Below are 15,142 nucleotides of genomic sequence, written 5' to 3'. Positions count from 1 at the left end.
GTGTCCTTTGGACCGGGGTCCCTCCGCAGAGAAGCTCCTAGTCCGGGGGAACACTGAAAAGAAGGCCAACAGAGAGAAAAAGCCTTCCCCTGGAGCTGATGCCCTGAATTTGGACTTTTAGCCTACTTTGACTATGAAGAAATGAACTTCTCTTCATTAAAACAATCCACTTGTGGTATTTCTGTTGTAGCAGCACTAGATGACTAAGACAACATCTTTCACTACAGTTAGAATACACATTCAAAAACCAAAAAGGACAGAAATAGGAGTGGCCATTCTCACCATCACTCCCAACAACTCATTTGAGGAATTAGTGCTTTCCACCAGCTTTAGTGTACCGTATTTTAATGCAAATAATGCATGCCTTCTGCATTTTTTTGCCTGCTATGGCCTCCCCTGCAAGGTATTTTCATAGGCACACTACCCTAGTTTTTTTTACAGCAATGTGTGGAGAAGGATTGGCATAATGATGCTTGTGAGGGTGCCTTGTAGGGGGAGAGGACAGGAAGGAGATGTGGCCAGCAAACCCAGAAAGTGTGTGTTATTTGCGTAAAAATACAGTAGTCCTCTGGGGACACTAATGTTTACACTATACCTAGACGTATGGCTGCTGCTTGTTCCTTTTGGGCTCTAAATACTATTAGACCAGCAGATAAAGATATAAGTTCTAAAAATGTGAGGGAAATTAACCCTGGTTATTATGAGAAGCCAGAGTTTGTTGCTACCTAATAGGGGAAGAGATGGGTATGTATGGGGCTCAGGGGATTATTCCCTGTGATCCTTCTTGATGTGCCAATGACCGTGGATAATAATAAAGAGGCAATTTCACCAACTGTTGCTTCATAACGGCAGAGCAACTGGGACTCAGACGCCTTAGAGATAAAAGGCTAGTTTATCCTAACACAAAAGCAGTAAAGACCTACAGAACAAGCATGGCCTTAGGGTGAGAGGAATTGAGAATGAGTGGAAAAGATGGAAGATGATGAATATCAATCATAGTCTCAGAACTACCATACACATTTATTTTCTAAGAAATTGTGACTTTGTAAAACTTGCTTAGTTGTCTGATTCATGTCATCATAAAAAGAAGAGTTTACCTAAATAAATTTCAAGTACGCTACTGACTTTGCCCACCAGCCAATCTGCAGGAGAAAGACACGGCAGTCTAATTCCATAAAGATTTACAGCCTTGGAAACCCTATGAAGCAATTCTACTCTGTCCTATGGGGTCACTGTGACTTGACAGGAATGGGTAGGTAGGTTGGGTACTGACTTTATAAATGTTTAATAGTGTATAAAAGCCATAATGTAATTGCCTACTAATATAATGCTTATTACGTAGTAAGCACTTTTCCAAGTGCTTTAACTATATTATTTTTTTAATATTAATTCTGTGAAGTAGGTACTATTATTCTCCTTTAACAAGCGAAGAGACAAAGGCAGAAAGAGATTAAATAACATGCCTATGCTCACACAGCTAGTAAATGACAGTGCTAAATTTGAACTCAGGAGTCTGAGTTTTTAATAAATGATTTGTGTTTTTAAGAAATTATTTTTAACAAATCATTTATTGTGTTTTTAATAAATGATTACATTAAACTATTAAGAACTTTCTTCTTAATTGAGAATACAGGATTTCATTTTCACTTAACATATCTGATAGATAAATTCCTAATAAATGATTATTTAATTTGGGAAAAGCAGGTTTACTGACAATACACATGTTCTGGAGAGTAATTTTCGGTTTCAACATCTCTAAAAAATAAGGCATTCAAATAATTTAACAATATATCATGGATGTTTGTATAGCAAACATTGTAGGAAGATACATCATCTCCCTACAGGTAGAAGGCCAGCGTCCTTACTATCCAGGATAGTAAAGTCCCCCTCAAAAGGAAAGCTTAGACATGTTTGTATTAGTTCCCTTTTAAGAGTGAGAATTTTCTAAGTTCAGAGACCCTTTACACGTACGGTATCAACCTGGGAATGTCTTTGCATTTCCAATTCTCATTGTGGAACTTCAGGGCAAGAGGAATGAATGGGAACATGAAGTTCATGCTGCCTGCTGTTCTGTGAGGAATAAAGTCCTTTGTCTCTGATCTAGAACCTGTGTAGGAGAATTAAAGAAAAGCTGAGGTACCTGATAAGATCTGAAACGGCCGTTTTGAGGATTGGGTGAGATTCTTTGTTTGCTGGTTCCGTTTTCCTCCTGGTGGCAGCCATCCTCCGTGCTGTTTCTAAAACAGGAATGTCGGATAATGATGACGTAACTGTGCTCCGACACCTCCCTCTCACATACCTGTGTAATTGCCACAGGGTAACCAATCTAAGAGACGTATACCGTTTTAAGCCAGTCACCTTACAGGGCTTGCCACAGAGTGTCCTGCCTTGCAAGTTCTGCGACAGGAATCCCTCCTTCACAAGTTCCCGCCACAGAAAGCTTTGTCTTAGGAGTTCCCGCCACAGGAAGTCCTGCCTTAAAATGATCTACTACCGATCGAGTAATGTCTTTCGATGATCTAAGTTTGTAAATACTAATCAAATAACGTGTTTCATATCCATTATTGCCGTCATACAAAAAGTCACAGCTGAGTGACTAGATTCCACCGCATGGAGTTCAGTCTGTTCCCAGCTGGAGCTCTTTTCTTTCAAAAAATCTTTCAGTTTTACATTAATCATAATTCGATGGTTACTCTAACACAAATCCAATTGTAATTTAAACTAAGGCAAAGACAGTTATCCTTTCTGAGTTTTCCTAATAATACGTTAAAATTGTTATTTAATTTTGGTGTTTTAAGTTTAAATAAATTTGTAAAATATTCTTTCAAGTTATGAAACTTCAAATTCATTACTCTTTTGTGTAAGTTTTCTCTTGCTACAAATACCAAGCATAGTTGAGATTTTTGTGTAGGTTTTTTAATTTTCTCTGTGAAACTTAGAGTGTGATTTTTCTATCCTTTGATTTTCCTGTTTTTAATGTTGTTTTTGGCCATATGACTTGTTTTGGCTTCAAGACTGGAGTATACGTCCCACTTCTTGACTTTGGATTTGGCTATGTAACTTGCTTTGAATAATAGGAAGTTAGGAGTCAAAGTTTTGCAATATGCTTATTTGCTGGGGCTGGCCTCTTGCAACTCTATCATCACATGAGAATAATTTCAATGGGATAGCAGCTGCTGCTACTTCAGCCTGGGACACAGAAAACACACATGGTGCAGATCTAAGCCCAAACACAATGAGGAGCCATACCCAGATGGAGCTTCAGCTTGAGCAGAATAGCTCAGCCAAACAAACCATAGGTTAGCCAATCCCTAGCCAAGATGTGGGATGAGAATAAATGTCAGTGTGTTTTATTATTCATAAATAGATGACTTACAAGAAGATAGATAAATACATAAATACATAGATTAAATTTTAATAAAATCTTTTGGTTTCCCACCCAAATCATTTTCTTATTCTTTCTTTCTAACAGAACCCAAATTCATTTAGATATTCATGCCTAAGGAAAGATGATTTGTGAACACTTCTAAGACAGATTAGTTGTCCATAATTACGAGTTTTTGCTTTGTTTATTTTGGTTTGTTTGTTTTGATTTATTTTTGCATATAGAGGAATACATTAATAGAGGAAGCTGAGAGATATACTTCTCTCTTTTTGCAAACTTGAATGTATGAAAGTAAGTTTCAGACCAAATTCCTCCACTACACATAAAACATGTATTATCAACCAGGCACATAAGCACAACAGTCATTTTTAGTCTATTGTGTAACTTCGTGCAGTCCCATCTCTCTGAATTAGTTGCTTTGAGCCAGTGGTGTGCTGATAAACCAGACCATCAGAAACTAAAACAACAACTGAAATCTAGCATTTGCTTATTTCCATGGTGTAAATGCTCCTGCCTTGGCCAATTTTAAACAATGATATGATGTCACTGAACATGGCACTGGGAAGAGATGCAAACCATCTCTGGCAAGAGTACATCATCTTGCATGAAAGGTTTACTCATTGCAGCATGATTCTATTCTAGAGACTAGATTCAGTTAATCTTATTTAAAGCACCAGATAACCACAATCTTCTATACCCAGTGACTGGACACTAGACTATTTCCAAAGTAACACTGGACAACATTCTAAGTGGTACAAAGAGAAAAACAAAACAAAATATAGACCCATTGCTGTTAAGTCGATTCTGACTCATAGCAACACTATAGGATAGAGCAGAGCTGCCCTACAGGGTGCCCAAGGCTGTAAATCTTTACAGAAGCAGACTGCCACGTCTTTCTCCTGAGGAGCTGCTGATGGGCTGAGCTGCTGACATTTGGTGGGTTTGAACCACTGACCTTTTTTGGTTGGTAGCAGAGTGCTTTAACCACCGTGCCACCAGGGCTTCTGGTGAGAAAGACTTACTAAATTCTTATACTCTGTTCATAGAAATGTGGCAAGTGTCACTATGATATTTTAGCAGATTCACACACTTCGTATATCATTAATTTCACTAATTAAATTCCTTTTCTAATATAAATTATGCAGATAACAAGCTGTCAATTTTTTCCATAAAAATCTATTTCTAACTTTTATCTCATTAATTAGCAAAATCTCTGGGGTCAGTCAGTGACAAGTATAACTGTATCATGGAATACGGGTCTTTGAATGCTGGCTCACACCTTGGTTAAGTATTCCAGATTACACTAACTAACCACTCCCTGAATATAGATAAAAACACAGTAGCACACATATGAATATAATTTACATATTACATTAGTAGTGACTGACCGTAGATGTGGAGTAAATTTGAATAGTCTAAATCAATTATAATTATCCCAGTTCTGTTCAAAGTGATTGTTCTTTTGAAAACCAATGTGATCAATTTTGACCAATGAGGAGAGTTCTGCTACAAGACATCTGAGAAAAACGTCCTTGTCTTAAAAAGAAACACATGGAAGACATATCTCCTTTTCTTCTGTTAGATGTTATACTGCTAAATAAAAAATCTGTTGCTGTGGAGTTGATTCCTACTCACAGCTACCCTACAGTATAGAGTAGAACTGCCTCATAGGGTTTCCAAGCGGCAGCTGGTGGATTGGAACTGCTGACCATTTGGTTAGCAGCCAAGTTCTTAACCACTGTCCCACCAGGGTGCTGTAACTGTAATAGCCATACTGTACCTAAAATGGGAGGTAAATTAAGTCCAAAAGTCAACATGTTATGGACTGCACAGCCAAAACATGGCGAGAACCTATGTTCTTAATGATGTCAGTGGCACAGAATTAGAAGTCTTGTAACTTTCCTAATTAACTTATTTTTTATGAGAGATAAATTTACACAAGTTTAAAATCATACTTAGTTTACTCTTCTATAACGTGGCTAGAAGATATACTACCTAAAATAAATATGTGTCTGATTCTAAAGAGACTGATATTTCTAAAGATTTGTACATTTGTACAGGAATCAAGATAAAACCGCTAACTTAGGGAAGCAAACATCTAAGTAGTCCTCATTAAATATGGATGATATAAGAATTATAGTAGTCTCTACCATCTGGATTAAAATTAATTTTGATGGTACAAGGTCCTTTTTCCAAGTCTGAGGTGGCATGCATCTGTAAGCACATATACATATATAATGAGACTAATATTGAGAAAGTTGAAAAAAAAAGAAAAAAACAATGTATCTGGTGTACCTAAAAGCATATGTTGGTATTATTCTTGACATTGTGGATGGAATATTTGATTTTTCTCACTATATGTATGAAAAAACCCATTGCCATCGATTTGATTCTGACACATAGCAACCCTATAGAACAGAGTAGAACTGCCCATAGAGTTTCCAAGGAGCGCCTGGTGGATTCAAACTGTTGACCTTTTGGTTAGCAGCCATAGCACTTAACCCCTACTCCACCAGGGTTTCCACTGTATGTATAGATTATTTTATAATCAAGACAAATATTGTTACATGTCTGAGTTCTGCTATTTTTGATAGTATCAGTTATGAATATTAATTCTTTTCATAATATATTATCACATTTGTTAATTAAACTAAATTATAAATATCTTTACAATTTGATACTTCCAACTTCATTGATTTTATTTTTAAAAACAGTGAATAGTACTTCCCTATTGTAGTTGACTACTGGAGATTTTGGAAAGGACTAAAACATAAATTCTAAAAACCATGATATTTCTAGTTTTTTCACAATATGTCAAACATACTTTTGAAACTGTGCTTATTTTAATGCCAGTTCATTTTGATATCTTTTAGTAAAGTTCTTCCTTGTGATAAAGAATGGCAAATAACACTCTTAAAAACTATAAGATTAGAGTGAAGGATGGTTATTAACAGGAAAGAATGGGAGAAAATTGTTTCACAGATAGAGATCTGCAATAGCATCTGAGAATATAAAGCTTAACCAGATTTTGTTCCCAGAAAGGAGATATAAATTTTCAAATAGATAAGAAGTGATGCCGTGACTGCCGCAACAGACAACAGGGATAAAGGCTGCTGTAAACTATCAACATTCCTAGTCCTGGATCTGCCTGCACCTCTAACCTCCCATCCCTTCCCCCTCCCCCTCAAAATAAATAAATAAATAAATAAAACTACATTGAAAGACGGGTATAAGGAGACATCAAGGAGAAGATAATTTCTCCTAGTTCCCTGTGGTAACTAGTTTCCAAAAATGGCCCCCAACCATTTCTTCCCTCTATATGTGTACATTCCATTTTTCACATGAAGAGGTCAGAATTATTTCCCTTGCCCTTTAATCTGGGCAGGCCTTGTGACTAGCCTTGATAATGAAATGTGACATGAATAACATTACCAAAAAAAAAAAAAAACGAACAGAAAACCGTTGTGATTCCAACTCTTAGGGAACTTTGCAGGACAGAGTAGAACTGCCCCGTAGGGTTTCCAAGGAGTGGCTGGTGGAATCCAACTACCTACCTTTTGGTTAGCAGCTGAGCTCTTAACCACTGGGCCACCAGGGCTCCAAGTAACATCATGGGACTTTCAAATTCAGCTTTAAAAGGACTGCTAGTTTTCATATCCTGCCTCTTGGAACCTAGCAACTGCTCTGTGAGAAGTCTAAGCCACAGATAGAAGAACAGAGTTTCTTCATTTGACAGCCCCAGCTTAGCCCCCAGTGATCAGTCTGCACCACTACCAGCCATGTGATTCACCCATTTTGAATGCTACAATCAAGTCAGTCCCTTAGCTGACTGCAGCCCACAGACTCATGATAAATAATAAAATTGCTGCTGTTTAATCCAGTAAATTTTGTGGTAGTTTGTCACATAGCAATAGATAACTGAGAAACTCAAGATCCTTATCTTTTAAGGAATCATCAGTTTCATATTTTAGAATGGACAGTTCTTAAAGATTAGAACTGACCTCTCGTTTATGTTCCTATCTGACTGAAGGCATTTGCATAGTTAAATAAAAGAAATAGAGTGGGTATTTGCAAGACACTATGAAAGGAACTTCACAATACAGAGATAAATGACAAAGGTACTTCTCTCAATATATTGTAGTATTATGGGAAGTCCAATGTTGTCAGAGCTGAATGCTGTATGCATGTATTAAATGTGTATCTGGTAGAGCGTACAAATGTTAAGAAAGGGAAGCGAAACCTTAGTGGGTTTTTTAAAAAGTGATGAATGATATAAAATGTAAATGGCATTAAGATTGGCTTTACCTAGAGAAAAAGCCAACAATGTGTTGACAAACCCCAAGTGGTTTCATATAAAGGATAATTTTCAAGACTGAGATGTAGTAAGAATGAAAGCTAGAGAAGCAAGCATGGGCCAGATACCTGAACCCAAACCCACCCATTGCGGTCAAGTCCATTCCAACTAATAGCGACCCTATAGAACGGAGTAGAACTGAGCTACAGCGTTTCCAAGGAGCAACTGGTGGATTCAAACTGCCAACCTTTTGGTTAGCAACTGAACATTTAACCACTGAGCCACCAGAGCTCCAAGATACTCAAAAGGTATTTTTAAACTCAACTGATAAGATTTTTTTATTTTATTTTTGTACAGGTATTGGAAAGCTATTGAAACGTTTCACCTTGGGGGTGGTCTTATCTGAGCCTTGCGGCGGGGAGAAAGTGTTTTGCAAAAGTAAAGATGGTATTATAGTGGTCATGAGAGAGTATCAGGGTCTGGAATTACTTTTCTAACATGAACACCTAAAAAACATGACAAAATAAATGAATAATTCAATTTGGAAATATTGAACAATAAGCAGCATAGAACTGTAATTGCATAAAGGAGTTGAGTTCTATCATTGACCAGCCTTTCTGCTTGGTGGCAATTTTCATTACGTGATTCAGGGAAGAAGAACACAAACAGAATGTAGCATGCTCACTGAGTTGAGGAATAGAGATCAGAGCTCAAAGAGGCTGCAGTGGCTAGAATTTACAGTGTACACTTCCAGAGAAATGGGACCTATGCAGAGAAAAAGAGCTTCAGAAACTTGCATACTGGTATCTCTGAGACTTTAGCTACATGCCAGTGTGCACATGGATAGGCTGAAAATCCATTAGGTCAAGCAAGAACCATTTCCAAGAAAACAATTATCAGAAATCTGTAAGACAAACAATTCTCAAAGCTCAAAAAGGACTAAAAATTGATTTAAATCTCTTCAGCCATTTATTAGATCTCTTGTTGAATACATTAAACATTTGATGTAGACCATAGAATGCCTGTCAAAAAGAGTTCAACAGTCTTTTTTAAAAAACACAAAAAAATTTTTCATTCAACAATGGAAAATTAATAATGTCCTATACTAAAAAGATTGCTAGGCATGTGAAGAAACTGGGCAATATGACCCATAACCAGTAGAAAATCTGCATGTGAATTAAAAATTATTTAAAATTTTCAAATATTTGAAAATTTTCCTAATGTCTTTCTGTTATTGATATCCAGTTAAATTTGGATGCAGTCAGAGAAACACTTTGAATGGATTTGGGCTGTGTAAATTTGTTCAAATTTATTTTATGTCTCAGGATATGTCCCTGCACACTTGAGGTGAATGTATATTTTGCTATTACTGGGTAGAATGTTCTACAAATGTAAATTTGTACCATAGTTTGTGTGGGTCAATACGTTCAACTGGACTATGCCGTAACTGTAAGACAATACTCCACTTCTGCATGGTTGTTCCTGATATCTAGATTGCCAGGAAGCCATTAGAAAAAGAGCACCAATAACTATTATGAATTGCTCCATAGATATCACATCCTTCTGATCAGAACCTAAACACGTTAGCACATGGAAAATAGCTTTTATTACTTATAAGAATCAGAAGAGAGCATACAACAGAAATATTTCCATCACAAGCAGTGCCCCCTGGCTCAAAAGCTGTCCCGGCAGAGATGATGACTCTTCCATGTACACCCCATTTTGTGCCATGGTAAATGGGACCCTATCTACTGCCAGTGTCCCCCTGGCCAAATATGTCCACATAGGTGGACTCTAAGCTTATGCTATGTGTGCCCCACCTGCACCATAACTGAGGAGACAATGAAAACTTCCTCTCCCAGCTTTTTTATACTCTCAGCCTAAGTGACTACTTGTATCTTTTTAACCCTGCTAACAAACATCCTACTGCATCATGCCCCTCTGACTTCCTGAGGAGATGGGGTGGTTAGCCCAGAATTTATCTTTTTAATCTTGCTAACAAACATCAGCCCTAGGGCGGGGGGTAGGGAGGAAGGAGTGTGTTCTGAGGTCTGAAGATGCCAGCTGGAAGAGGAACAGAGAAAACTATGGCCACCTGACTTATCCAAAGGATTTGCTTTTTACAGTTTGATAATATTTTTCAAATCTATATTTTTACTGATATTCTGAAATCTACTTGTATTATCAATTACTGAGAAAAGGGTATGGAAATTTCCAGCTGGATGTGCTGGTTTCTCAATTTAATTTCCATTCTTTCCTCTCTCTCTCTTTTTTTTTGTATAACAAAACCCTATCATTAAGTGAACAAACAAACATTTACTACTGTTACGTCATCTTGAGAAATTACTTCTTTATTGTTGCAAAATATTCCTTTTTATTCCGGGTGAATTTCCTCATTTTGAATATATCTGATATTAAAATGGATATTCCATGTTTCTAATCCTTAGTGTTTGCGTCTTATATCTTTTTCCATCCTTTTACTTTTAATCTACCTATATTTTTATATTTAAAATGAGGTACTCAATGAAAATGAAAACAATCTGTCAAAATTTGTGAGATAATGATAAAGCTTTGCTTAGAGAGAAATTTATGGCTTTAAATACTTCTTTAAGGGAAAAAAATGATCATCTTTTTTTAGTATACTAGAAAAATAAAAACTAAAGTTGAGCATGAATTAAATGAGAAGAATTAATTTCTAACAAACAAAGAAACAGAAGTCAATGGAATTAATAAATTATATACATGTATGTAAGAGTTACGGCTGCTATCCAAAAGGTCAGCAGTTCAAATCCACCAGACGCTCCTTGGAAACTCTATGGGGCAGTTCTACTCCGTCCTACAGGATGGCTATGAGTTGGAAATCGACTCAACGGCAATGGGTTTGTTTTTTTGGTTTTTTATGTGTGTGTGTGTGTGTGTGTGTGTGTGTGTGTGTATGTTGTTTTTAGGTGCCTTCGAGTCGGTTCTGGCTCGTGGTGACCTTATAGGACAGTAGAACTGCCCGAGAGGGTTTCCAAGGACCACCTGGTGGATTTGAGCTCTTAACCACTATGCCACCAGGGCTCTGTATATATATATGTGTGTGTGTATATATATACACACACATACACATCATATACATATACATATATATATATATAATCATACCCTGTGCATTCTTTAAATACTTCTAGTTCTTCCCATAGCCCACTGGAGAACTTCTTTTCCTCATGATCTGTTTATCAATGCATACAAATAAATACTTGTAAGCAGCAGGCTAACAGCTCAACAGAAATACCGGAATTTTCAATTCCAGTTTAGGCTCTATTTAGCACAGTACTTACAATTGATTTGAATTCATTATAAGACATTTACCTACATGTAATATTAGTAACATTAGTAATAATAATAATAATGGAGCCCTGGTGGTACAGTGGTTAAGAGGTCAGTTGCTAACCAAAAGGTTGGCAGTTCAAGTCCCCCAGCTATTACTTGGAAACCCTATGGGGCAGTTTTACTCTGTCCTGACTATAAGGTCACTATGATTCAGAATCAACTCAAAAGCAATAGGTTTTTGGTGTTTAGTAATAACAATAAAATAAAATGATTCAGGAAAAAACAACTCAAGATTTTTGACACATTTCTGAAATGCTCCTAAATTATGATTAGCTAATAGCTTTGGAATTCACAGCTACTCAGTCTTTCATTTTGGAGATAAAGTTCTAAGGCAAAATGATGAAATAAACTATTAGTAGAGTGTGAAAACAATTTCTGTAGGAAGTTTTCATAAATGCTTGAAAACTGATGAATGGCTGGTAGTCCATACATCCTTTTCATTTCTGCTTCTGGCTACACAAAATTCCCATAAATGGAGAAGTCTGAAATCAAATCACAGCAAGCAGTACAAACAACTTGCTTGTATGTTTCTCCAGGGGTTTTTCTAGAGAGAAGCAATATTCATTTGTGTTAAGGAAAATTAATTGTTTCTTTGGTAAAACTCTGTATAATTATAGCTATAGATGTTAAAACACATTGATACTTTGTCCTATTTATGTTAAACACTAAAGATAAAAATAAGGACTGAATGATTTCATTCTTTGCAAATTTTTAATTTTCTTAGATTAGTTATATGAAGAAATTATCTCAGAAGATTTTGTTGTTGAAGGGGTTATTTATTTTTATTTTAAGGATTTTAAACATGTGTCTTTGTAGTAGCCTTCAACAGTTATTTTATACAATAACCCTTGGCTATCTAAAGATTTCTGTGGTGTTTCTCAATATCTAAAACTATAGTCGTTAAGTCATTAATTATATTAACATAATGTATGTTTAAGTTTTAACGCTTAAAACCCTTGCCATCAAGTTGATTCCTGCTCACAGTGACCCTACAGGATAGAGTAGAACTGCCCCATAGGGTTTCCAAGGAGCAGCTGGTGTTTTTGGATTGTGGACCTTTTGGTTAGGTCACCGTCACTCTTAACCACTGCACCACCAGGGCTCCTTAACACCAAAGCATCATTTAAAAACAATACTTAGTTGTCAATCTATCTACTTATTACTGAAATATTTAAAACATGCTAAAAAAAAAAAAAAAAGATTTTTTATAGTATATCAGACACTTAGAAAACAAAGGTGATAAATATTCAAAATTATTTTCTTATAAATGAGCCAAACTTGTTATGTCAAATGAGGTGTATCAAATACAAACTTTTAAGAAAACAGAGCTTATTCAAGTGAGATCAGGAAGAATTTGTAACTTAGAATTGTATTAAAATTGTTACTGATGAGAAGAAAAAATTACCCAGGGAAAGTCCTTTGAAAATTAAAGGGGTATACCTATGATAATTTGTTTTAGTGAAGGAGTAAAAACAACTTAAGGGAAAGCTACCTAGTATTTAATTCAATATGTCAGGTCGCAAGGTAAACCTGCTTATATCAGAAGGTAATATAGCCAAAAATTTAGTTCTCAGTATATATAAGTAAAAAGAAAATCACAACAAATTTACCTAAACCAGACTTTTACTCAAGAAATCACATTCAAAGGAATGTTTGGGCACCAATTAGATTTAGTCACTTTCCAATCCATAGAATATTCAAATTCTTTACCCTGGAGTATCAAGTAAGCAATACAGGAGAGTAAGACCCCTCACCACTCATGTTCACTACTGTTTGTTTAACAATTCCTTGCACATGATAGGTATTGCCTAGGTATTTCTTGAATAAACAAATGCTCCTAGAACAACAATATATATTTGTAATATATCATTTTAAAAGCTTTAACGAAAACATAATGAAATTAACAAAACAAAAATATATTTTAATAGTTAATACTCAGTTACACAAGTCACTTTCCACTAATTAAGTCTGATAACTCTACCCTAGACAAATAATCATAAAATTATTTAGATCAGGACCCTGGTGATCTTAATGTTCCTTGATAAAGTTAATCACTCAAGTATTACCTGAATGAATCTTACTAATAGATACTGAGGGTATATATAGTAGAGTTAAACTAGGCCAAAGAAGCAAGCCAGAAACAAGGAGTTTACAAAAATTTTTGAGATGATGTACACATAAAAAAGAGTATAAAAAATTTTTTTAAAGAAAAAAATCAGTCTTAGGTAGGAAAGTTAACACTTCACTAATAAAATATGTTAAATATTTTAGTGCACAAAAAGCACTGAAAGCTCAAGAATAATGTGTTTCATTTAGAAATGTTTTAAGTAATTTGCTAGAGATAATTAAATAATTTGAGATTATCATGAACATTCTTAAAGAAATTAACTTTGGGGGGATTAAAGAAGCAGAAATTTGAATGTGATGTATTATTCAGAGAAATACTTTTTGACATGAATACTTAGGCACTGCCTAATACTTCAGTTATTATTCAGTGCAACAAAACTTATCTAAGCCAATTTATTAACAACATTTAAGTTTTTACTTTAACCGTATTTCTACATTCACTGAGTGATGTAAAACTTTCAACAACAATCATATATTGAGTACCTACTCTGTATCAGATACCCAGTGTATCTTTTCAATCTACATGCTTATATCTGTGTTAGAGTATATGCATAGTTAAAATAGTTTCTGATCTTGTCTACCAAATTATGTCCATCTTTACATTATCCCTTCCTAGTGATCTTTCCTGTTAGAAAGAAAACCCACTCATTGACCTCAGGCTTGAGCTTGGGATTTTGTTCAACTAGTGGAATTTGAATGGAAGTGACATACACCACATCTGAGCAGAATCAATAGCAATCTTGTGGATTGACAACTTCCCTTTTCTCTCTGCTTGAGGTTCAGTATACCTTAAATAGGGGTCCTTCTTTCAGTCTGAATGTTGTAATAAGGAGGTAGAATAGAGATAAGGCTAACCCATAATAGACATTGACTTGAAAGAGATAAATCTTTTCCTTGAACATTGACTAATACAGAGATTGGTACCAGAAATGTGATAGAGCCTTAACATAACGCATCATTTATTAAAAACTTTAAATATTAGGAAGTGTTTATTTTTCTTAAAATATGAAAAAATGCAGTATTCTTGCAATGCACTGAACATAATTGGCCACAACTGGTCCCAGGAGATTTTTTTACTCGGGACTGCCTGGAAAAACATTGGATGAGATGATGGTGAGATTTCTCCTGTTAAAAATAATCAAAACTCACCGAAATTTGAACATAAGGTTTATTCTGAGCAGTCATTCTATTTGCATATACAGAGACCATTTTGATTCCAGAAAAAGCAAATGGCTTGAAGAAGCTAGGTACAATGAGCCTTATAAAGAAAAGAGGAGGGAGAAATATAGAAGATCATCCATTGGCTAATCTTAATGTGGCTGATTGAACCCTACCTTCCCCATGATTGAGATCAACTGATGTTAGGTTACTTCTGGCCTGGTTGCTGATAATTTGTCCCTCCACCCACCTGCAGCCATGAGACTTTTTGAGATTTAAATTAGGAGGTAATGGTTTGATGACTACTCTTTTCTAGCAGGATAAGGTAAGTTTACATTGCTATAGAGCAGTTTCTGGCATGCTTTTGCAGTTCAGGTCAGGCTTTTTATGGTTAATACTTGGTTTTGTGGATAAGAAAAACCTTAAAATCAAAGTAAGTGTTTGTTATTAATTTTCCTATTCAGCACTCCCATAAACATTCCGTTTTCTTTCAGGGGATGTGTTTGTTCATGAGCTCATCTGCTTACATGACCAGTGGCTCATTTCCCCCAAGCAGTATATATTGCCCTTCATTAATAAGATTTTTCTCATACTTGATTTAGAAGTAAGAGGAACCTAATGGGGGCACATCCATCCTCCAAAATATAAACATGTTTCCAACAGACTTCACAGGCCCTGATACAACTTTCAGAGAAATAATAGAAGCATGGGGGCGGGGCGAGGGATCTGTGCCTTCTTTTCACTTTCTGATCTAGTGAGCTTTTCTTCTTCCCAATAAACTATATTCATTAACCATGTCATGT

Source organism: Trichechus manatus, unplaced genomic scaffold (genome assembly GCF_000243295.1).
Source record: "Trichechus manatus latirostris isolate Lorelei unplaced genomic scaffold, TriManLat1.0 scaffold00259, whole genome shotgun sequence".
Taxonomy (NCBI): Eukaryota; Metazoa; Chordata; class Mammalia; order Sirenia; family Trichechidae; genus Trichechus; species Trichechus manatus.
The sequence above is the reverse complement of the archived record's forward strand: the minus strand, read 5'-3'. Positions refer to the sequence as shown.